Source organism: Sminthopsis crassicaudata, chromosome 4, assembly GCF_048593235.1.
Source record: "Sminthopsis crassicaudata isolate SCR6 chromosome 4, ASM4859323v1, whole genome shotgun sequence".
Taxonomy (NCBI): domain Eukaryota; kingdom Metazoa; phylum Chordata; class Mammalia; order Dasyuromorphia; family Dasyuridae; genus Sminthopsis; species Sminthopsis crassicaudata.
The window spans coordinates 17255285-17278819 of record NC_133620.1 but is presented as its reverse complement, the minus strand read 5'-3'; the positions used below and the strand labels follow the sequence as shown (position 1 = coordinate 17278819).

At 42.7% G+C, this 23535-nt stretch overlaps 1 long non-coding RNA gene across 1 annotated transcript; it reads left to right on the top strand.

Moving 5' to 3' along the window:
- Positions 1-1009: 1009 nt before the first annotated feature.
- LOC141541573 (uncharacterized) lies at positions 1010-22362 on the top strand. The gene is made up of 5 exons (XR_012481841.1): positions 1010-1441; positions 7230-7369; positions 14136-14248; positions 14449-14571; positions 21470-22362. It is a non-coding gene; the product is annotated as an uncharacterized LOC141541573 (long non-coding RNA).
- Positions 22363-23535: the final 1173 nt, after the last annotated feature.

Sequence of the window (23535 nt, the reverse complement as noted above, 5' to 3'; positions counted from 1 at the left end):
GAAGCAACGGCCCCAGAGGAAGTGGGGCTTCCAGAGGCCTGTTCTGAGCTTAATTTTAGCAGGGCAGGGGAGGAGGGCTGTATTTTCAGGCAGAGCTGAGAGTAAAGCTTCCTTCTGTCACTCAAAGTGGGTTACCTCTTTAGAAATCAGCTGTTTGAAAGCCCCTGGGGCAGTCCTGGAGGTGGAATAAGGTCAGGTTCCTGTGGCTGATCTCAGGACTGTGTGACTTTGACACCTGAAAAAAAAAAAAAATTACAGAAAGGGAAAGGGGACGGTTGCCCAAAGAGAGAGCAGACTTCCTAATTTCTATAAAGCCTTGAGACTGGCCAAACCCGACATGTATGTGATCTCATTTAGTTCTCCTAACAACCCTGGGAAATGAATGTTATTATTATACCCGTTTTACAGATGAAGAAACTGATTAAATGATTTGTCTAGTCACAGAGATAGGAAATTGCCGGCACAGGATTTGAACTCAGGTCTTGGCTTTTAAGTCCACCACTCTGTCCAGTAGGCCATTTCCCTAACCAGGGAGCTTCACATAAGGTCTGAGTGCCATTTTGCTGGAGATGCTGAGAAGGGGATTTATTTAGTGCTGTGCTGATTTGGTAATTCAGGGGACAGAGGAGAGAAGACTCCTAAGGGATGAGTAAGAGAAGGAGAAGCAAATAGCCCTGTTAGAAGAGAAAGTGGAGTGGGGGAGACTCGGCTCGAATCCTGGCTTTTGTCATTTAAGGCCCTGAGAAGGCTCTTCTCCCCTTCTGGATCTAGGTTTGAAGGGGAAAGGTGAAGGAGGAGGACTTCTCCCCTCTTCTGGCTCCTGCTTTCCAAGACTGGACTCACTAGACAATTCTCCGTGTCCAGTTCCTGCCCCCCACCCCGGCCTGCCCAGGGATGTTCACACAGGGGAGGGTGACTGGGAGGAGGAAAGCTGAAATCAGGCCACGTGTCCAACTAGCCCAGCCTTGGCCCAGAAAGCAAAATGGTCCTCTGACTCATGGGTAGCCTCAGGCAAAGGAAGGAAAACCTTAGATCTGGTTTAGTTCTGCCTTTTGGGAGGTATTTTTTTTTTTTTTTTTTTTTTAATTTAAAATGATTGGTCTAAAGTAGATTTCCTTGGGAAAGACTGTTGTGATTGGGAGCCACTCACTTTTAGGGACTCAAGTTATCAGTGAGCTGATGACTGGCTCCTGGTCTCTGGCAAAATTCACTCTTCTCAGCCTGCTTTCGTATGTATATGGGTCATGATGGAGAGAGGGAGAGAAAAAAGAAAGAAAACCATTTTCTTTATACCGAGCACGTGGAATTGACGCAGCTGGAGCCGGAGAACGAATCCAAGTAGATTTGGGCTTAAGCCCCATCTTGGATGATGTCATTGGTCTTCAGAAATGCGAGAGCCGAACAAGATGTCCTGTAGATCCCTCACTATGTGTGGCCTTAGGTGAGTCGCCATCCCTCAGACCGAATTGTGGAAAAAACGGTGGAATCAATCAATCGACCAATCAATCAAAGGAGGTCTTGGGAGGTCTTCAGACCAGCTGAATCACAAGTATGAAAAAAGGAAATAATCTTTCTAATTACTTCGGAATTCCAAATTTCCAATTTCCAGATTAATCAGTACTAAGAACTAATATGATTTCCCTTCCATTTGATGGAGCAGCTACTTAGGAGAAAGCCTGGCTCGAGGTCTCAGCCTTTTCTGTATCCTTGTAGGTTGACGGTGGTTGGTCTTGCTTCTCCAGGGACACCCAAATGACAGCACTCGGTTACAGTCGAGTTGCAGTGTGCCCGATGGCACAGCATGAGCTTGGAGGGCTCTGCCACCAGGGGCACAGGTGAACCTGGGGGGCTTCTCTGCTGTTGAGATCTCGTCATGTTCTGCGGACAAACGCCCGGACATTGTTGCTTCTCATCCTTTTCCCTCTCCCCCTTCACAAACCAAGCAACAACCGTAGTGAGAGGGCAGTGGGTTTAAGCCTAGCTCAAAAAAGGAATTCTAGCTATCTTGATAGATTTTAGAAAAGTAACTTTTCAAACAAAATAAGTCCTGGAATGAGCATCTTTTCTGCCTGGGGAGAGAGGGAGGAGGAGAAAGTAGCAAAACATAGCTTGGTACTAATATTCCACGATGGAAAATCAGTAACTCCCAGGTCTTTCTAGTAGTGCTGAGTGGAGGCAGTTCTAGGGCCCAGGACTTTGTCCCACAGAGGAGTCTACAGCTCCCTGGCTCAGGACCGGGGCCACAAAGCCTTGCTTGGTTTACCTGACTCCTCCTGGTGTCTCTAGAGCTACAGCTGGGGCCATGTCCGGTCCTCTTGGTCTGTTTCATGTTTTTGGACCCAGATGGTTCTGGAAGAGAGAGTGTGGCTGTTTGTGCAGCCCTGCCTCCCTTAAATACAATTCATGGCAAATCTTTATATCACCTCCTTTCCTTTCTCCCTCCCTTCCTTCCTTCTTCCCTTCCTTCCTTCTTCCTTCCTCCCTCCCTCCCTCCCTTCTTCTTCCTTCCTTCCTTCCTTCCTTCCTTCCTTCCTTCCTTCCTTCCTTCCTTCCTTCCTTCCTCCCTTCCTTCCTTCCTTCCTTCCTTCCTTCCTCCCTCCCTCCCTCCCTCCCTCCCTCCCTCCCTCCCTCCCTCCCTCCCTCCCTCCCTCCCTCCCTCCCTCCCTTCCTTCCTTCCTTCCTTCCTTCCTTCCTTCCTTCCTTCCTTCCTTCCTTCCTTCCTTCCTTCCTTCCTTCCTTCCTTCCTTCCTTCCTTCCTTTCTTTCCTTCCTTCCATTATTGTCTCTAAAACTTCACAAACTATCTCAGGCTTTACAGGTTAGATTTCTTTTTAAGGACCATGTAGTTTGTCTTTCATTAGTCAACAGCAAATCCCAGCCCAAGCCTCATGTGGTCATTGTCAGGGCCCAGATCGGCTCTGAATGAGTATAAATAGCAATTATTTCTGTTTTGGCCAGAAACCCTGAGGGTCTTTCCCTCCCAGCTTGAGCCATTCTGCCTCTCATTTCTTATCTACCTTAGTCACTGAATGAGTACTGTCTTAGACGAACTGAGATCAGAGAATGACATTAACTTAAAAAGGTCCAGATCTTCCCCTGCATCCTGCTCCATGTCAGTCATCCTAATCTGTGGCTTGTCACTGGGTCCAGAGGAGAAAGTGACTCTGGTGACTGCCTATCTCTCCATCACTTAAATCCAATTCATTTGTAAATCAGGTCATCACCTCCTTGAAGTCATGGTCCCCTCTGGGAAAGGACAAATGACAACAAGATCTACAGCTGCTCTTCCATCTTCTTGCTTGAAACACGAGTTCCCTCGCTGCTGAGGTCCCATCGAGGGCTCCCTTTCCTGGTTCTGTCCCCAGCTCTCTGTTCCTGAAAGGATGGGCAGAAATGGATGACCTCTCCCAGAAACCCACACAGCAGGGTCCCCATACTACTTGTCTGAAAGGGATCATGGGGAAAACTGATTATAGTTAGGGTGGAGATTTAGAGCTGGAAGATACCATGTTGGTGAGAAAATGAGAAAACAAGAGCTGAAGGAGGCTGAGGGACTTCAAGGTAGTACATGATGGAGATAGGACTTGAACCCAGGTCCTCTAACCATTGGTCTTTCCACTGCACTAGTGGAATCACAGATTTTAGAGCTGGAAGGGTCCTTAATCATTATCTTCTATCTTCTGCCTGTCTATCTATCTACTGATCTATGCGTCTATTAATCTGTCTATCTATTGATCTATGTTTATTAATCTGTGTCTGCCTATCTATTTCTCTCTGTGTGTATTAATATGTCTGTCTCTTTCTCTCTCTCCATCTTCTGTCACCCATTTCCCAGTGCACCCCCCGGCACGGCCTTTTACTAAAAGGCAGGGGGATGGAAAAAGCAGAAGGAACTCTGGGGAAGAAGGCAGGCTGGGACCCAGAGGGAAGAGGGCTGTTTGGTCCAGTAGGTTTAGGTTTCCTCCTGGAAACTCTTGCCTGGGGCTGCCTGTATGTGATAGGCATCAGTGAGCTAATCTCCCTGGGTCAGGTTAGCCAAAGGCCAGGGAGGCCCACAGGCCAGTGGAAACTCTCCCCATCTGCTTGGAGGTCGACAGCTAGAAACCCTTTGTTTCTCCCCATAGCAACTAAGCCCGGCTGGGGCCCAAGGCCCAAAGGTTTTGGCACTTAGCAAAGCCTCCTTGAAGGCTGTTCTCTGAGGTCCTTTCCAGCTCCAAATCCCAAGTCCCATGAGTGACTGGGGGGATAAAACCTCTTCTGGGATCCTATTTAAAAAGACCTCAGAATCCCAGAGTCAAAGACGGAGAGCTGAAAGGGACATTAGAAGTCTCTGGGACTAATTGCCCCCTTCATCTTACAGATGAGTAAACTGAGCCTCAGACAATCTGTGACTTCCCAAGGTCACGCAGGAAGGAATCTTGAATTAAACTCAGAACTTCTGACTGCAAAGCCTTCTTCCACTGCACGAGTTTCCTTGGCTATCAAAGCTGCATTTTAGAATCCTCTGGCCCTTCCCCTTCCCATTTGGCAAGGGAGGAAATCGGGACTCAGAGTGCTGACCCTGACTTGCTCAAGATAATAGAGGTGGTAAATGGGGGGGGCGGGGGCTCTGTGCCATCTAAGATGGCGTGACTCCTGTGGAACATGCTAGGCCTCTGCTTTTAGGAGACTGAAGGACTGGAGCATTTTTGCCCACCAGAGAATTAGGAGAAACCTTTTTTTCCACTTGATGTTTTGCCAGAATGGTTGCCTTTAGAATGAACTGATGGTGAGGGGAAGGGACACTTCCTGCTTTCACTCCCATCCCATGGACCCGAGGGCTGCTTCCCTCCCCTAACTCCTTCTAGGGCAGGTGACCCCACAGACAGGCCTGGGTCTCCACTCTTCTTGTTCATTCCTTTCATTTTGGTGTAGAGTCAATGGGTTCCCATGACCCCACCCTGTCTTGAATGTCTGAGCTCGAAAGAACTCTAGGACTCATTTGGTCTACACATTAATGTCATAAATGAGGAAACTGAGGTTCAGTTAAGGGAAGTAAGCCCTCACTCCCCCTTAATATCTCACAGGAAGCAAGAGCCAAGAGTTGAGTTCACCCCATTGACGTTACGGAATCCAGCCTTGGCAGGCAAGGAAAGTGACCCAAGGAAGAGGTAGCAAGGGTGAAAATGGAAAGGCCATTGGTCTGGGGATCAGGAAGCCCGAGCTCAGGGCCAGCTGTGTGTGATGTCAGGCCGGGCATTTGACCTCTCTTGCCTCAGCCTCTATGCCCCTTGGTTCGGGCCGCTGGCCCAGTTTCTTCCTCCTGTGACTGGAAGAGCTTTAGGGATTGGGGATTCTCTGCCTCCTGGGTTACTTTTGGCTAGTCTCATTGATGAGAAAGGTGATGGACATTTTTCCACACTGACTACTCAGTGTGGACCGGTTGTAAATAACTCAGTGCCTTAGGAACATCTAAACCAGACGCTCTAGAGAAGGAACCGAGCTTCCCAAGGGTGGCTTCCTTTGTGGGTGCACAGTCACATGTTGTCTCTTAGAAGGGAAGCTTGAATAGTGGGTGAGGTTTTTGGCCTGGCCCAGTGCCCAGCACATAATAGGCGCTTAATAAATGCTTGTCAGACTGATCGACTACACTGGGCAGTCCCCAGAGGGACTGTATGGCAGAGACAGGACTCGAATCCAGGTTACCTGACTTTAAGACCCCCTCCCTTCCCACTATACCAATATACTCATTGCTTCTAATCACTTTTATCTAAGTTTAAACCAAAAAGTCACGATGACCTTTTCTCTGGGAGTCAAGTCAATCTACAGATCTCTGCATTAGTCTGACCACGTTAGTTTACAGATGAGGAAGATAAAGCCCAGAGAGACCGAGTGAGCCAACAGGTGGGACCATACCATGGCCTGACGCACAGTAGGTGCTTGGGGAGTTGGGTTGGATGGAACTTCAGAGCTTGTTGTGAGCTCATGGTTCGGGTCACTCACATTCAGAATCAGGGCCTCGGAGGTAGGCGGGACATTGGAAATCATCTAGTCCAACATATAGAACCCAGAATACATGTATTAAGCACCTGCTGTGTGCACTCTGGGGGAGACCCGGGGGGAGATTAAAAGTTTACCTAGAGTAGTCTTCATTGCTCTCTTCACACAGGGGTGGGAACTTGCAATATTACCAGGCTTAATCCATTAGTTTACCTATTGAATACATGATGTAGTGGAGAGGTATAAAACTCAGTTCTGTGTTATGTTGCATGAGAAAGTCATCATTGATGGGGTTCTCAGGAGACTTCTTGGAAAGATGGGCTGGAAATTCAACATGTGGGCAGAGGGAAGGACGGTCCCTGCCCAGCAAGCGATATGCGTACAGATATGATCACACAATGATGTCTTCTTAGACTCTAAGGCACTCGAGGGCAGGGACTGACTTCTGCCTCTTTATTACCAGTGATTAGAGCAATCCCCAGCACATAGAAGATTTTTTTAAAATAATTTTTTATTTATTTATTTTCCCCTGAGGCCATTGGGGTTAAGTGACTTGCCCAGGGTCACACAGCCAGGAAGTGTTAAGTGTCTGAGGTTGGATTTGAACTCGGGTCCTCCTGACTTCAGGGCTGGGGCTCCTGCCCCACATAGTAGATTCTTAATATTTATTGACTGATTGCTTGGGATGAGCAGGTAGTTTTCTGGTTTGGCTAGAAGGTAGAACACATGGACAGTGATGGTATATGAACAGACCCGGGTGGATTGGGGGGGAAGGGGCAGGAACCCTGGATTTGGTGTTGAGGAAACTCTCCGTCATTAATTAGCTGTGAGCTTTTCATACTCTTTGAGGCCTGGAGACTCCCAGCATCCCCTTCCTGTTTGTATTCCGTCCATGCCCTCTGCCCACTGCCATGCCCTTCCCATAATGCTCCTAGGCGCTCCTAGGGCAGTCACTTACACTATATAGGACTGCTGGGAATTTCTTCCTTCTGGTCAGGGCCAGATTTGCCTCTCTGTACCTTGCCACTCATGGGTGATTTTTCTGCCCACAGGCTCATAAATGTATCAGGAGGGTTAGGTACCTATTAGAAAGAACAGTAAGAACAGAGAGGAGCAGGGGGCCTCTCTCCTCCTCATACCCTGGGCACAGGAGAAGCACATGGGGGTGGGGGACACATAAAGCCAGGGCCGGGGGAGTCCTCCCCCTGCATGACTCACTTGCAGCTGCTTTCTCTTCCCTCCTTTCAGCAGGCACTTCCCCATCTCCTCACCTCCCCTGGTTTCCCCTGTGGTTCTTGATGCCATCAGAGTTCCTGGCACTGCCCTGAAGACACGAATGACTTGCCTTGAAGTCTCACTGCTGCCCACAATTGAAACCAGCCATAATCCAGGTATGGATTCCCTTTGGGCTCTTGGCTTTGAGTTTCTGGACCTGAATTCAAGCTCATGTGAGGTTACCATCTAGCTGTGTGACCTTATACAATAAAGTAATGTCTCTGGTCTCAAGGATCTTCGTTTGTAAAATAACATAACTGGTAGAGATAAATAAATGTGAAGCTCTCTCATAATTCTAGTAGGCCCTACCCTCAATCCTAACTGAAACTCTATCATTCTGTGTTCGAAGGTTCCTTCGGGCCTTAAATTTTAAGTCTTGAGTCTGTAACATTTTGTCCAGATTCTGCCCTAAGGCCCCTCTCCGCTCTGACATGCCCCGTTTCTATTTATCTAGATTTTCAGAAAGAGAGACCAGGAAAAAGCGGGACTTTGAAGATCACTTGAGCAGATTACAGCCAACAGGGAGGTTTCGAGCTGCTCTGAAAGCCACTCATTCATTAAATAAAGTTTTCCACGAGCAGAGTCCATGTCCAGGCTCTTGATAGGAACAAGGTGACCCAGGTCTTTGCTCAGGAGCCTTCCCTTGACAAGAGTGGCCAGTGAGCTGTAGAGCTCAGAGCTGGGAGGAGGGCTGGCTCCAATTTTAAATGGACATCTTTCCAATGAAGAAATAGAAATGTTCATGGCAAAGTTTCTGCATCAGTTTTCAGGTACCCATGAGAGATTCCCTTGGGGCTCCCCTCAGGAGTTCTGGGACTGTGTTTAGCCCAGTCAGAGGCTGCCTCTGGGTGTGATTCAATCACTTGCAAGGTCCCTCCCTTCTCCCTCCATCCCTCATAAAAGTCTCCACCACATTTTTACTATCATTTGTGATTTTCTTCCACAAGAACCAAAGGAGTGCAAGAACAGCTTGGTTCTGTGGGAGAAATGCTGAACCGGGGTCCCAGGATCTGAGTTTGAATCCTGTCTCTGCACCCATTACCTATAGGAGAATGAGTAAGTCATCTCCACTTTTGGAGGCTCAGCTTCTTTATCTATACAAAGAAGGAGTAGATGGTTCCCCTAAGGTTATTCCCAACCAATGATCTTGCAGTCTAGAAACTCAAGTCTTCTAGACATAGAATGGGAGACCTTAGTTCCAGCTCTATCCCTGGCATTTCTTAGCTGCCTCACCTAGCCATGGGCAAGTGACTAGCCCACCTCTCTAGAGCTTAGTTCCCTTCATTCTCCGCCACAGAGGGTCCTTAGGAGAAAAGCCTCATGAAAATCAGCATCCTTGTCACTTCCATAGCTGGAATGATGGTGTGGTGCCATGGCAGGAGAACTGGACTTAGGACTCCAAAATCCAGGTCTTCTTCTGGTCCATACTGACTGTTACTCCTACCTCTCAGCGCCTTGAGGGAGATTCTAGGACTGTGGGTTAAAGAGCAGATGTGGATCTGCATTGGGGGAGAGTGTTACTCGTCTGGAGATTCCTACAGTCAGAAAATCAGAAGTGTCAGCCACTAAAAAAGAAATTTGGCCATTTATATAGTTCTTTAAAGCCATTAGGTAAATTTTATCACTGGATCACCACAATAAGCTTGTGAGGCAGGTATTATTTTACAGATGAGGAAACTGAGGCTCAGAGATTTGTCATTTTGAACCCACATTTTAAAAATGCTAAGGTTGAGATTCTTTTCACTATAGCTCTGGTACTTACCTTTGTTATCCAATCCTTCTTAATTCTAGTGTCTTCCTTCTGTTCATTATTTCCTTTTTTCCCTATAGTTTGCTTTGTATATATTTTTATCTGGATGTTTCTTCTCCATTAGAATGTAAACTCCTTGAGGTCGGGGACAGTCTCTTGCCCCCTTTTTGTATCCCTGTCATTTATCCAGTGCCTAGAACATAGTAGGTACTTAATATATGTGCAGGGCAGATAGGGAGTTTCCCATGTGCTTTGGAAAATCCAAGACTTTGGACTATAGGTTGGTGTACTTGGTCTCCTTAAGGAAACAAATTTAGTCTGTATTAAAAGTCATTTGTTGAAGATATGAACAGACAAATTTTAAATGAAGAAGTTGAAACCATCTACAGACATATAAAATGCTCTAAATTACTATTGATTACAGAAATGACTGTTAAACCAACTCTGAAATACCACCTCACATCTATCAAATTGGCTAAGATGACAGGAAGAGATTAGATGAATGTTGGGGGGCTGTGGGAACACTGGGACACTGGTACATTGTTGGTGGAGTTGTACTGGACAGAATTTGAAACTGTGCCCGAATGGCTAGAAAACTCTGTGTGTGTGTGTGTGTGTGTGTGTGTGTGTGTGTGTGTGTGTGTGTATCCTTTGATCCAAAAGTGCCCACTACTATATTCCAAAGAGATCATCAAAGAGGGGAAAGGATCTACACATGCAAAGATGTTTGTATCAGCTTTTTATGTGGTGGTAAGAAACTGGAAAATGACTGGATGGCCACAAATTGGGCAATGGCTGAATAAGTTATGATATATGAATGCAATGGAATATTACTTTTTCTATAAGAAATGATCTGCAGCCCGATTTCAGAAAAGTCTGGAAACTCTTATATGAGCTGATGTTGAGAGAAGTGAAAATTGTGCACAGTAACAAGATTATGTGATGATCAACTATGATAGACTTGACTTTTCTTAGCAATCTGCTGATTCCAATATCATTCCAATATGCTGATTCCAATAGACTTGAGATGGAAAATGCCAGAGAGAGAACTTTGGAGACTGAATATGGATTGACGCATACTATTTTCACCTTTTGGGGGGGTTTGCTTTTTCTTTCTCGTAATTTTCCCTTTTTGCTCTATTTTTTTTCTTTCACAAAATGACTAATATGGAAATATGCTTAAAATGATCACACATGTATAACCTATAGCAGATTGTTTGCTGTCTAGGGAAGGGGAGATAAGGGAGGGAGAAAACAATTTGGGATTTAAAATCTTATAAAAATGAATGTTGAAAACTATCTTTACATGCAATTGGAAAAATAAGACTATTGAATTAAAAAATCAACAGAAAAAGGTCATCTGTCAAATAGGACTCATTTACTAAAACTCCTAGGCTGAGTCCTAAAATAATATTATAATCTTTTAGCAAGTAAGTCTGCTTCCTTGTCTGGCTCTTAGGGTTTCCCTTCCCTCTCCCCCCCAGCCAAAGTTACAGGTGGCAGTAAATGGCCAGGGAGATGAGCCTCTTCTTTTTCAAGCTATCTGTTAACAGCAGAGGATTCCTCTTTGTCCAATGAGCTCCTCCTAGCAAAAGTTTTTCCTCTTTTAATCAGCTCTACTCCTAGAACCAAATGCAAACTCCATCTTTCTCAAGGAAGTTTATTTGACTCATGGGATAATAGAGAAGAGAGAAAATGCAAGCTCTAAGTTCTTCTCTAGATTATTTTTTTTTTTCCTGAGGCAATTGGGGTTAAATGACTTGTCCAGGATCACATTGCTAGAAAGTGTTAAATACCAGATTTGAACTCAGATCCTCCTGACTGTAGGGTTTGGGGCTCTTTCCACTGAGCCACTTTTCACTTCTTAATTCTGCTGATTCTTTTCAGGTATCAGGGAAGAAGGTCTTCACCCTCCTTCTGCATTTTACTTCTGATTATGTTTCTACTCTGCCTCTTTGGTCCCTTTAAGCCTCTATTTCCCTTCTTGCCTTAAAGCAGGGTTACCTTATATTAAGTGACTCACTTCGACCTTAGAGTGAAAAATGAAAATTACCATCTCTCACAAATAGGTTATAGAGCAGTTCCAAAGACACCCAAAATTTCTAGTTATCAGTTTCCCAGCTCTCAACCTGAAAAACCTCATAATAGTCATATGCAAATTTCTTGCTGAGAAACAAAATACTTTGACCATCACTTTCAAAAACAACTTTTTTTTGAGGGTTTCTTTTTTTCAGGTCCTCTCAGGACCATTTCTGTTTCTCCCCATGTACTTTTCTCTGAGGAATACTATCAGAATTGTCTCCAGTTTTCTTTCCTTCTCCTTTTTTAAATTTATAAAAGAGTTCAAATGCAAAAATGGTATATTTTACAGCTTATTAAGACATATTAGAAATGCATTTTCTTTTCTTTTTTATTATTAAAGCTTTTCATTTTCAAAATATATGCATACATAATTTTCAGCATTTACCCTTACAAAACCTTGTGTTCCAAATTGTTTTCCTCTCTTCTCCCACTCCCTCCTATAAATGGCAAGTAATCCAATATATGTTAAACATGTATAATTTTTCTATACATATTGCCACAATTATCATGCTGCACAAGAAAAATCAGATTAAAAATGAAAAAAAGTGATAAAGAAAACAAAATTCAAGCAAACAACAACAAAAAGAATAAAAATATTATGTTGTGATCCACATTCAGTTCCCACAGTCCTTTCTCTGGGTATAGTTGGTTTTCTCCATCACAAGATTATTGGACTGAATCACCTCATTTTGAAAAGAGCCACATCCATCAGAATTGATCATCCTATTATTCTTGCTGTTGCCATGTATGAAGATCTCCTGGTTCTGCTCATTTCATTTACCATCACTTCACATTGGTCTCTCCAGGCCTCTCTGAAATCATCCTGCTGATCATTTTTTACAGAACAATAATATTCCATAACATGGAATACACCATAACTTATTCAGCCATTCTCCAACTGATGGGCATCCACTCAGTTTTCAGTTTCTTGCCACTACAAAAGGGGCTGCTACAAACATTTTTTGCACATGTGGGTCTCTTTCCTTTCATTATGATCTCTTTGGGTTACAAGCCCAGTAGAGATCCTGTTAAATCAAAGGGAATGAACAGTTTGACAGCCTTTTGGATACAGTTCCAAATCACTCTCCAAAATTAATTGAATTAATTGATGGAGTTCACAACTCCATTAACAATGTATCAGTGTCTCAAGTTTTCCACATTCTCTCCAACATTCGTCATTATCTTTTCCTGTCATCCTAGCCGATCTAAGAGGTCTGTAGAGTTACCTCAGACTTGTCTTAATTTGCATTTCTCTGATCAATGGTGATTTAGAGCACCTTTTCATATGACTAGAATTGGTTTCAATTTCTTCATCTGAAAAAATGAATCAAAGGTCATATCCTTTGACCATTTATCAATTGGAGAATGGCTTGATTCTTATAAATTTCAGTCAGTTCTCTATATAGCTTAGAAATGAGGATTTTATCAGAACCCTTGAATGTAAAATCCCCTCCCAGTTTATTGCTTCCCTTCTAATCTTGTCTGCATTGATTTTGTTTGTACAATTTTTAACTTAATATAATCAAAACTATCCATTTTGCAAGAAAGGCCTTTTCTTTAAGCTAATTGTGTCTATTCCCACAATTAAAGGCAAACTCATTGGCGGAGCCTTGTGAACTATAGTTTTTGGAGCAGAGATCCACACAATGTTCTGCAACCTGTGAATAGTTACTGGTTGGGATTAAAAGTATAAACCTATAATAAGGCCTGTTGGTATGTGTTTCTGAAATCTTGAAGGCCTGCTACTTATTAATGAGGAAACTGAGGCTTTCAGAAATTATGATTTGCCTAAAGTTACTCAGGGATTGAATAGAGCTGATATTTCAACTCTAGCCTCAACTCCAAATCCAGCACTTTCCCTAACTTGTTTCTTGAGATATTATTTGCTTTGATGTTTTTGATTATAAAATCTTCCCATAGAAGTGAAACCAGAAAGTCATGCAGAATAGTGAGTGAAATTTGCAAAACTAGGGTCACAGGAAAGGAAAAATGATTTCTTTTTTAAATTAATCTTTTTTCAATGAACAAAAATCTGTTTTCTTTTCCTAAAATTTATTTGACTTAAAAAAAAGCTTTTGTAGCAAATATACCTAGTCAGTCAAAAAAAATCCCTCACGGACCTTGTGGGGAGAAAAAAAACAACAAACAGACCTCTCATTCTCCATTTTTAGTCTTTCACCTATCAGGAGATGAGCAGCATCAAGACTTTTCTCTTGGAATGGTGGTTGGTCAGTGAGTTGATCAGAGTTTTTGGATCTTTCCAAGTTATTTGTCTTTAGAGTGTCAGTGGGTTATGTGCAGAACACTTTATTTAACTTTCAACTTCTGCCCCTCAACAAAGCACATGGTAGATGTTCAGCATGTATCAGGTACTTAATCAGTGTTGATGGATTCAAGGCATCTACAAATCAATTTTTTCTATTGAAATATAGAAATTCTATTGAAAAATAGAAATCAGATTTCTATTTTAGTATGTATTTCCCTAAGCCGAGATGGGGGAAGGAGAGAAAAGGTTTCTGCAGACCCTTGATAGGGTGATCACTAAGGATGTGGGTACGTCTCCTCCCATGTTGATATCCAGTAAGATCAGTTTTGTTAGAGGAGAGATGGCACTGAGGGAGAAGTTGGGAGGGGAAGCTCAGGCAAGCAGCCTGCAACTGGCCCAGAGTGTCCCTGTGACCCCCTGTCCCTCAGCACCTAGGACAGTGCTCTGTCACTCACTTTTCCAAACATTATTTACTGAAGGCCCATACAATACAATTTGCCCAACATCATCTTGGGAGGTAATGAGTAGGACTGGAGTGATTACCTCTGTTTCCCTTCCTGGTCCCAGAACTGTGCTTTTGGCTGCTCCAGCTCCGGCTCCCACCCACACAGAGCTTCCCAGTGGAACACTGACATATGGAGTCAGAAATAGAGCACTGTTGTTTGCTTGTGTGTGTGTGTGTGTGTGTGTGTGTGTGTGTGTGTGTGTTCTTCCATGTTTTTGTTTTTGTGCCCCACTAAACTATAAGGTTTTTGAGGGTGACGTCCTCCCCTAACAACAACAGCAACCATGAGGAAGACATCATCATCATCAACAACAATATTTCCTCCCTGCCAGCACCTAGGACAGTGCTCTGCAGTTCAATTGGACAATTATTAAATGCTTGCTGCATTCCAGGTATTTGTGTTTCATCTCTGTCTGTATGTCTCAGTTTCACCTGATTATCTTTTATCTCTCTCTTCCTCCCTTTCCCCCTTTTTCTCATTACTATCCATTTGATTGTGGCTATCCACCTGCTTACTTGATTATCAATCTATGAATTTCTCTCATTTTATTCCCCCCCTCAGTAATTTGAAAGACCATATATTAAATCACAGAATCTTAAAGTTGGAAAAGGATCACTGGTCAAAGCTGGATGTGATCTTTGAAGACATCTTATCCAACCCCCTCATTTTACATCTGAAGAAACTGAGGCCCTGGGGAAGTTAAATAACACCCAGGTAAGGTTGCTAAGGTGAACCACATCCTCTGGTGAACCACATCCTCTGCTGCTGTTCTTTCCAATGAGGATCCTGACATGAGCAAGAGCTTTTGGGTCATTGCCTCTAAGAATTGTGTCAATGGCTTTGTTGATAGATTTTAAAATGAAGTTATGATGAAAGGAAACAAGCAAGCACTTATTAAGCACTTACTGTATGCCTGCCACTGTAGAAACATTATCTCATTTGGTCCTCACACCAACCCAGTGAGGTAAGTGCTATCAAGGAAACATGGGAAGATAATAAAGCTTGAATTAAAAATAAGACTCCTATCAATCATATCTCAGGGCACAAGCCCCCCAAAAAACACTGAAACAAATTAAGAATAACTGATGGGTATGACTATTGAGCCACTTTCTATGATTTTGAAATGCATATAGAAAATGAGAGCAGTGCAGTAAGATTAGAGAAGGGTAGATGTCCTGATTTTTCTAATATTAGGGGGATAGAAAGTCAAAGTCAGCAAATTATCGGCCAGACGAAGTTGCTTTGGGGCTTGCTAAAAATATGGAATTAAAGGGATACTGGTTAGACATCCAGAAAATCATGCAGTGGTCACACTGTGGATTCAGCAAGAACAAATCATTCAGATTAGGTGCAAGATGGTTGATGGAGTTTATCTAGATTTTAGCCAGCTTGTTGTCTAAAGTTCCTCTGTCTTCTTCTAGACAAGCTCCAGAGAAAGGACCTCGGTGAGATTACAGGTAGGAGTAGCCAGGAGCGCTTCTAGGCCAACTTTGGAGAACTTTATGGAGAAGCCTAGAATCTGGGTTTGGTCTTGGGCTCTTTCTCCTGGAAGACATGTTGTCTGGACCTGGGGACTTGAATTCAACATGGAAATCCAGATATTCCACCTTAATCTTCCAGATTCTCTTGGATTTCAGTTCTCGGTTAGCTATTTTTGCTCTATCCTTCGTAGCCCAAAGATTGTTCTCCTTGACAGAGAAAACCAAAGCAAGAGAAGAGTTGACTGATTCTTTCTTCTCTTCATCATTCATTATTATCATCCTATTCTCGCTGAGCACAGATCCTATTCCTTCCTTAGTCTTCTTCTTTCCCCAATATTGGGGAGATATAAAAAAAGGAATAAATATTTATTTAGTATCTACTATAGGCAGACACTTTACAAGATATGATCTCATTTGATCCTCAAGACAACCTTGGGAACCAATTTACAGTTGAGGAAACTGAGGAAGACAGATGTAGTGAATTGCCCCCTGACACACAACCAAGATTGGATTTGAACGCAGGTCTTTTGGATTCTTCATCCACAATGCCTCCTTGTTGTCTTGAAGCTATAGGAATAAATGTTTTCTTTTTCCCCCTTAAAATGACCTTAGCTTTTCTTACTAGTTTCATTTAAAGCTTCACACTTTCACCCTATTTTTACTTACCTCTCTCTCTCTCTCTCTCTCTCTCTCTCTCTCTCTCTCTCTCTCTCTCTCTCTCTCTCTCTCTCTCTCTCTCTGTCTCTCTCTCTCTCTGTCTCTCTCTCTCTCTCTCTCTCTCTGTCTCTCTCTCTCTCTGTCTCTCTCTCTTCTGTCTCTCTCTGTCTCTCTTTCTCTTTCTCTGTCTCTGTCTCTCTCTCTCTCTCTCTCTCTCACACACACACACACACACACACACACACACACACACACACACACACATCTTCTATCACCTGTCCTGCCGTCTTCTTTAGAGATCTCTCAAATTGATTGATGAGTTCCCTATACATCCATATTGGTGCCTTTAGTTAACATCCCACTTTTCATTCTTAGTAGAATCCTTTCTTTTTATTTTTAAATCTCATTACTGCTCCTAGATTGACTTTCTCTATAGAAGTCACAAGAACCTATAGATTGTTAGACAGAAACCTTAGAGAAAACTCTTTCCTAATTTAGAATTTATATCCAATTATATCCAGCTTTGCGTTTCTTCCCTAGCTAGATGCTAGGGAAGTTGTTATTCATAATCTTCCAAGGTTCCAATCATTTCTAATTTATTAAGTAGTTCCTTTCTTCCTTGTTTGTCAGAACTGGTTCTCCCAAATTCACCTCATTTTCCCCCTCTTCTCCATCAACACAACAAGAGCAATCAAATAAAAGAGCCATGGGCACTTACCTTGAAATGAAAAGATCTGAATTCAAGTCCCAGCTTTTACTAGCTCTAGGGTGATTACTTTCTTCTCTGAGCCTCAGTTTTCCAGTTAGAATGCTAACACTTGATTTTTGTACATCATAGTTCTGTGGGAAGGAACATCTCAAATCAAATATGAAATACTCTACCTAGCTGTGTGACCCTGGGCAAGTCACTTAACCCCAGCCTCAAAAAAAAAAAAAAAAAAAAAAAAAAAAAAAAGAAATACTCTGGCTCTTTAGGGCCTTCCCATCTACTCAACCATCTTAACCCCTTGAGCCCTGTCCCAAGGCTCATTGGTTTGGGACATCTCTCCCAAGAGGAAAGCACAGATCCTCATCCTTGTCCTTCTCATTTCAGGGCTCTCTAGGCTACATGGTTAATACCAGTAGGTCAGAAAATAGCTCTGACATTCTCTTTTTGGCTTCTGGTAGCAGATAACTAGGGACTGAGGTAGGGAAGGGGACATGGGCTAGATTGGATTTTAATTGAGATTCTCATCAGATTGAGCGAGTTTTAAAAATCTTTTCTTTGTCATGACTCCAAAAGAAAAGCAGTGTTTTCTCTCCTGTTCTCTATAATCTTGAAGCATTTATTAATCGCACATGATACTAGGAAAGCAAGCAAGTGATATGAAGCATGACTTCTACTTGATGGAAGATTTCAGAAAGTCTTGTGGTTTTGTTTTGGCTGTGATTCACACACACACACACACACACACACACACACACACACACACACACTCCAGTGAAACAAAACAAAACAAAACAAAACACTTGGGCATCTGGCCAGACCTGAAACTCAATCCAGTTCAAAGTTGACCCAGGAAGAGTGGAGTAAAATTCAATGCTTCCATGAGAGACAAACTTGGAAAAATCCATTGTATGTGGCCAAAAACATGGGTGAGAGAAACAAGAGACTGTAGTGTGAGCCCTGACTTTCTACCTAAATGTATGGCAAAGCATTGAACAGTGGAATTTATTGCTCTGTTTCTCAGTTTTCTCATCTGTGAAGTGGGACAGATCCATTTTGAACTAGCTTAATTTTCTTAAGCTGATTAAATGCTTTGGAGACTGAGCTCTATGAAGAGATCATATGTGGGCTGGGGGTTCTAAAGTATGGAAGAACAACTTGGATAGATGGGGGTGAGAGGAATTTTGGAACAAAATGTAGACAAAATGAGTCCACCTTTCATTCCCAAACAAGTCCAGCCTGTGTTCATTCACCACACACTGAGTCTCCTTACTGATTTTCTGCCTTGCTTACCTTGTTCCCTGGCATATAATAGATATTTGCTGCCTGATTCCCAGTCATTTGCAGACGTGCCAGCATAACTGGGCTTGGCTGTGTGGAGTTCTATTAGAAATGTATCACATCATTTATTTTTTATTTTTATTTATTATTATTATTATTGTTATTTTTTTTTTTTGCTGAGGCAATTGGGGTTAAGTGACTTGCCCAAGGTCACACAGCTAGGAAGAGTTAAGGGTCTGAGTTCAGATTTGAACAGATTTTGAACAGGGCTGACGCTCTTTCCAGTGAGCCACCTAGCTGCCTGTATTATGTAATTTCACAACCTGGTCCCCTTCTACCTTTCCAGGCTCCCTCTCTTTTGCTCCCCTACATACTGTAGCAATCATCACTCTTGGCCTTCCTATTATTCCTCCAGCACACTACTGTATCTCCCAGGCTTGTCACTGGTCTTCCCCCATGCTTGGAGCTTTCTTCCTCTTCCTCTATCCCCCCTGGCTTTTCTGGCCTTCTTTAAACCTGATTTCAGATCCCACCTTCTGAAAGAAGCCTTTCCTGCCCCTCGAACTGCTAGTTCCTCTTTTCTGAGGTTGTCTTCCATTTATGCTGGATATATCCTACATGTACGGAGCTGTTTGCCTATTGTCATACCCTTTAGACTAGTGGTCCTCAAACTTTTTAAATAGGGACCAGTTCACTGTCCCTCAGACTGTGGGAAGGCCGGACTAAAGTAAAAACAAAAGCTTACACTCTGTCTCCGCCCCTCAGCCCATTTGCCATAACCAGGCGGGCCGCATAAACATCCTCAGCGGGCCACATCTGGCCCATGGGCCATAGTTTGAGAACCCCTGCTTTAGACTCTGGGGTCCTTGCAAAAGGGGATTGTTTTGTTGCTTTTCTTTGTATCCCCAAGACTCAGCACAATGCTTGGCATACAGTAGGCATTCAATAAATGCTTGCTGATGATATTTTGTTTTTATAAAATTTACATTCCCCATATATATTCTCCCTCTCCCTTCCAAAGAACCATCATTAAAAAAAATAAGAAGAAAAAGGAAGAAAAAATGATTCAATAAAATGAATGGACAGAATGAAAAACATGTGGCGTTATACACGGTGTTCCACACTGTTAGTGTCCCATCTCTGTCAATAAGTGCAGGGGGGATGCCTTCTCTTGGCTCATCTCTGGAGTGTAGCTGTACCTTTTGGCTCTGTCTCCAACCATTGAAATTCTCTGTTATCTCTCTTATGTGGATCCCTGGTGGATAAGAGCACTGCACTTGAAACTGGAAGGACTTGGGTTTGAACTCAACTTTTGGTACTTACTAAATCACTCGATCTCTCTCTGTCTCAGTTTTCTTACTTGTAAAATGGGACTTATAGAGCACCTAAATTGTAGATTTGAGGTGAAGAATAAAGGAGGTGATATGTGGAAAGCTCTTTGCAAACCTCAAAGTGAAGTGCAAATACTAGCTGCTATAATGATCATTATTAATATCGTTTGTTGTTGTGTTGTGTGGTTGTTGTGACCTACCCACGGGACTGCTATCCATTTCCACTCTTGTCCATGTCTTCTTAGGAGATTGCCACAAGAACATCCACCCAGGATTTCTTCCTTATTTTCTTCTGATGCTCCATGAAACCAGGGAAATGCATGACATATAAATTGGTTTCCCAATTTTGTAAATTCATTTTTTTTGAGAGAGAGGGGAGGGGAGTTTATCTAATGAGTTATGCACAGGATAACACACAGGAATCACGCCACAAATTTATTTGTTGAGATGAGAGAACAAGAACACGTTGCCCTATAATTCTCCATGAAGGTTTTAGAGTGGATTTGAATTGTTTTCTTTAATCCAAATGATGCAATGGACATAACTTATTGAGGTTACTCACATGTCTCAGTGTTGGAAGGAAACTTGGGGCATCAAGCCTTATCTGTAGCTGACCATAAATCCTCCTTATAACATCCCAGACAAGGGATGCACATGTGTGTGTGTGTGTGTGTGTGTGTGTGTGTGTGTGTGTGTGTGTGTTATGTGGATTTTCAATCCTGCCCAAAAAACCCAGTCTTAAGGCACAGTGCTTTGCCTTGAGATGAATAGACCAAAAAAATAGCCCAGCTCCTGTCTGCAAGAGTCCTCCCAGAAGACCACACATCTCTACAGACTGGGGAGTACAATAAAATTGGAAGAGGGAGAAAGTACTAACAATTTAGGGCCTTGTGAGTGGCTTCCCATAGGAAATGGAAAGGTGGTCTTGAAGGCAGCTAAGGATTCTAGGAAATGATGATGAGGAGAAATGCATTCCAGGCATGGGGAACCACCTGAGCAAAGGCACAGAAAGGGGAGATGAAGCGATGGGTCAGGGTTTGGCAAGTAGGTCAGTTTGGCTGGAGCACAGTGGGAAGGTGAATAATGAGAAATAAATCTGGAAAGCTAGGCTGGAATCACTAGATGGATAAAGTACTGATACTAGACTCAAGAAGACCTCAGTTGAAATCCAACCACAGATACCAATTGTGTGACCTTGGGCAAGTCACTTAACCGATTTCTGTCTCACTTTTCTCGCTTGTACAGTGCAATAATAACAGTGCCTTCTTAACCAGGGTTGTTATGAGGATCACATGGGGTGATATTTATAAAGCACGGTGCCTGGCACATAGTAGGTGTTTAACAAATGTTTCTTTTCTTTCTTAAAAATCCAGCTGAGAAGTTTATCTTTCATACCAGGGGCAATAGGGAGCCACTGAAAATTCTTGAGTAGGAAAGCTAGTCAGAGTTGTCTGTGAGGAGGATTACTTCCTCTTGAGTCAGTTCATTCCATCCTTGGATAGTTCTCATTGTTAGGAAGTGTTTTTTTTTTTTTTTTTTTTTTTTAAACCTCAAGCCTAAACCTGTCTGTCTGAAACTCCTACCCACTGCCCCTAGTTCTGCCCTCTGAGGCAGAACCAAACAAGTCTCCAACCTTTTCCATGTAGCAGCCCTTGAAGATAGCAATCAGGTCTAAATCTTCTAAATTAGAAGCCTTATCTTCCCCAGGCGAAACATCTCCCTTTCCTCCCACTGTTCCTCATGTGTCATAAGCTCAAAGCTCTTTGACATCCTGATCTGTCTTTCTCTCAATGAACTCACTTGTCGATTTCCTTCCTAAACCATGGCCCGAAGGACTAAAGGCAAGATGAATGAAAGAACCCACGGATGAATGATTAAGACAAGTGCTCATTAGTGGCAACCACTATATTAACTGGTGGGAACGGAGGGATGGTCTCTACTCCCTCTGCCCTCCCCCCCCCAGGGAAACTTCCATTCTAAGGGAGGAGAAAACTTAGAGGAGTGGGAACTGGGGAAAGTGTCTTGATTCCAAGATAAGAAAAAATGGGTTAGAGGTTCCCCATTAAGAATCAGGATATATTTTTAAAAAAATAAGTGGAATATTAAATTGAGATGGGATTGTGTAATTATTCCAGTTTGATACTTCTACTTTACAGATAACAAAATTAAGACCTGGAGAGGAAATGTGTTTCACTCAAATTGACCCAGTGAATCAAAAGGGATCATAGCCCAGGACTCTTGATGGCTTAGCACTCTTTCCACAGTACTTGCTGGCTGACTTCCTAAGTAATTTGGGCATTCCATGGATCCCAGAATTGGGCCACTCCTTTAACCTCTGAGTTCATACGCCCAAAGAGTTATCAAACTGAGCATACCCTTTGATCCAGCAATGTCTCTACTGGGTCTGTATCACAAAGAGATCATAAAAAGGGGGAAAGGACCCACATGTAGCAGCCCTTTTTGAAGGGTCGAGGAACTGGAAACTGAGTGGCTGCCCATCAGATGGAGAATGGCTGAGTAAATTGTGGTCTATTGTTCTGTAAGAAACTATCAGCAGGAAGATTTTAGAGAGGCCTGGAGAGACTTTCAGGAACTGATGCTGAGGGAAGTAAATAGACCCAAGAGAACGTTATACACAGAAAAAGAAAATGATGTGAGGATCAACCGTGATGGACTTGGCTCTTTTCAAGCGATGAGGTGATTCTGGCCAATTCCAATAGACTTGTGATGGAGAGAGCCATCTGCACCCAGAGGACTATGGGAACTGAGTGTGGAGCACAACACAGCATTTTCACCTTTTTATTGTCATTACTTGCTTGGTTTTTTCCTCATTTTCCTCCTTTTTCATCTGATTTTTCTTGTACAGCATGATAAGGGGGGGAAACATATGTTTGGAAGAATTGCACATATTGCTTTATTTGCTGTCTACGGGAGGGAAGATGGGGAAGGAGGGAGAAAAATGTGGAAAAACAAGGTTTTGCAGGAGTAATGTTGAAAAGTATATTTGCATGTATTTTGAAAAATAAAAAGCTATTATTATTAATAAAAAGAATCTAAGTTCATTGAGTCATTTAAGAATTAAGATTATAATCTATCATTAAGCTGGATGTCCCAAAGGTCTTAACTATTTAATCAATCTAATTCTATTAAAACTTTTGTAGAATGCTCTAGAATCAAAGAACATTAGGAACGATATAGACAAAAATCAATCAAATCATGGAAAACCTCCATCAAGCTCCATGTGCCAGGCATTGTGCTACTGTCTCCCCTATTTATTTCATCCTGGGACCTTTCTTTTACTTTGTGAGAAACACAGAAAGACAGAACTTGCACTCTAGTTTACCTTCTAATAGGGAAAAACTAGAAATGGCCACTAGTAGAGCAACCTCCTGGGCAGCAGGACCAAAGGCTCTGGGACCCAGAGTCCAACAGCTCTCCCATCCGGGGCCCCCAGTGGGCAGCTGGTCCAAGCCAGGGGAGGCAGCAACGGTTCCATCAAGCTGCAGAAGTAAGTGTCACCTGACTGCCACGGGGCTTGTGAAATCACTTCTTGAACCAAACATTGCACCAATCTCCCAGGCTATTGCTTAAAGCTTAAAAGCCTTTTCCGGCCAGAGTCTCGTGACTTGGGGAGTATGATTGCCCTTGGAGGAATCTAATAATAGCTCACACTTTTTTTTTTAAAGCCACAGTGAATTTTAACATGGTGGTGGTGAAACCTCATGTCTCAGCTGGCTTTTATTTATTTATTTATTTTTTGCTAAACTGGGTGGAAGGTGAGGGTCCAAGGCTCTCCAAACTCCTGCTCCCCTGAAAATGGGAATGTAGCTTTTAAAACAAGAAGATGAACCTTGAATGTCATCTAGTCCCCCATCATTGTCCAGAAGAGGAAACTGAGACCCTGGGAATAGAAATGATGTAATAATAATAATAATTACATAATAACTATAACTGATAAAATAATAACAATGATGATGATGGAAACATTTACATAATGCCATAAAATTTACATGTTATCTCATCTGATTCTCACAAGTCTGAGAAGTGAGTACTTTTATTATCACTGGTTTAGAGATGGGGAAACTGAGGCTGAGAGAAGTTAGGGATCTTATCCAGAATCATGCATCTAGTAAGCATCCGGAGGCAGTATTTAAACTCAGGTATTCCCTACTCCTTGTCTAATGCTCTCTTACCTTGTCCAAAATCAGAGGTAAATCAAAAC